Below are 2,155 nucleotides of genomic sequence, written 5' to 3' on the forward strand. Positions count from 1 at the left end.
ACATAGCGGTTCGACAAAATAGATCGATAGAAGAAGTACTAGGCTTACAAAGAATAAGTCCTGGGGTCGATTTGCTTGACTAAACGCGGTGCTCCAGCATATATATACACATACATATATACACACACACACACACACACATATATATGTATGTATGTATATTACATACATGCATATTATATATACACTGTTGGCATTTAACAAAACAGGATATGTATTTAAATTAATAATTGGTCACAAGATGTGTCTTTGAAGGTGTGTGACTCTAGTGAGCTAACTTCACTCAGCTAGAAAGACAAAAGACAGAATAAAAACAGTTTAGTTTAAGAAAAAAAAAAATGAAATACAATATCTATATATGTGTGTGTATATATATATATATCAATATATCTATCTATATATATATATATAGAAAAAATACAATGTAGATTGTGATTGTATTTGTTGACATTGTTGTAGTTGTAGCTATTTCTCTATGAATGCTGTTATTAACATCACAACAACATTCCATTCAGTGTCACTACCACCACCAGTGTTACTAACATTGCCACTACCACCAGCAAAGCCGCTGCCGCCACTTCCACATACTGTCATCACCTGTGCAACACTGACAGTTACTGCTGCATCAACAATACCAGTACCACCACTGCTGTACGTTGACAGCAACCACCACCATCAGTCACCACCAAAATCTGCTGCAAATTTCTTTCATTACTTCTACAACATAGTTAAAGTCAATAACACCATAATCACAATTTTTATTACCACCACCACCACCAACACCAACACCACTAATTGTACAGTCATTGTGTGAATGAGTGAATGTATGTGCAGTTACACACACATACTATAATAATGAGGGCTAAGCAAGTCTGGAAAACTGCCCTTGCATCAGATACCACCACCACCACCACCACTGCTGCCACTAGCAATACTTTTACACACAAAATTGCTCTGCTCAAGTATATCAACCTGTTGCCAGATATTTTCCATGCAGTATTCGTTATTCTTTCCCTAAACCAATGTTTCAGAAACCCAGTGGAAGCAATTACTTAACAACTAGTTTTCAAAAACTAGTTGTTAAAGGCAATTTTACTTCCTTTGACAATTTCATGCCTTTTTGCGCAAGATTAACCCCTTAGCATTTAATCTGGCCACATCCAGCCCAAATATTCTCTCTGTTTTATGTTCAAAGTCACCAGATCCTGCCTCTCACACCTACCCTACAATGTCATTTTGGAAATATATAATTACATCATTGAAATCTCAATGCTACAAGATGATAAATGATTAGTTGAAAACAATAGGAATAACTAAATGCTACATTTGACAGAATAATGTGAATGCTAAAAAGTTAAACTTTTTTTTCACTTGTTTATCATTTTGACAAAAGCATGGGTGTCAGGCAAAAGACTAGGACAGTCGATTACATTGACCCTAGTATTTGACTAGAACATATTTTTATTGACATTGAAAGGATGAAAGGCAAAGTTGATTTTGGCAGAATTTGAACTCAGAATGTAAAGATCGGAAGAAATACCACTCAGCATTCTGTCTGATGCATAAATAATTCTGCCAGCTTGCTACTGCCTAGGCAATAATAACAATTGTAATAATAATAATAATAATAATAATAATAATAGTAGTAGTGATTTCAAATTTTGGTACAAGGACAGCAATTTCAGAGAGTGGGCAATTTGATTACATCAACGCCAGTACTCAACTAGTATTCATTTCATCGACCCTAAAAGGATGAAAGGCAAAATCAACCTTGGTGGCATTTGAACTTGGATTGTAAGGATGAATGACGGCATACCAGGCAAAGCATTTTGCCTGGTATGCTAACAATTCTGCCAGCTCACTGCCTTGATAAAAGAAAAAAGGTTGATAAATATGGAGACCTGAGAACTGAGATCACTAAGATGTGGCAGCTACAAGTGTGAAACAAAGGTTGTTTCTGTTGTCAGTGGAGCACTGGGTTCAATACCACCCAACCAGAAGAAACATCTGGAAACTTTAGAAATACTGCACAATCTTGGTGTATTGCAAAAATCAGTATTACTTGGAACTGCATGCTAATTGCGTAAAGTACAATCTGTCTGAGGTCCTTGTTGTGACCTGACAGACAGTACAACCCCCCCCCCCCCATAGACAA

The 2,155-nt window shown here is 36.3% G+C and overlaps 1 protein-coding gene across 2 annotated transcripts in view; it reads right to left on the reverse strand.

The window, feature by feature from the left end:
• LOC106871258 (serine-rich adhesin for platelets) overlaps positions 1-2,155 on the reverse strand; it is a 179,279-nt gene that overhangs the window by 104,210 nt on the left and 72,914 nt on the right. The window lies entirely within an intron of this gene.

Source organism: Octopus bimaculoides, chromosome 25 (assembly GCF_001194135.2).
Source record: "Octopus bimaculoides isolate UCB-OBI-ISO-001 chromosome 25, ASM119413v2, whole genome shotgun sequence".
NCBI lineage: Eukaryota > Metazoa > Mollusca > Cephalopoda > Octopoda > Octopodidae > Octopus > Octopus bimaculoides.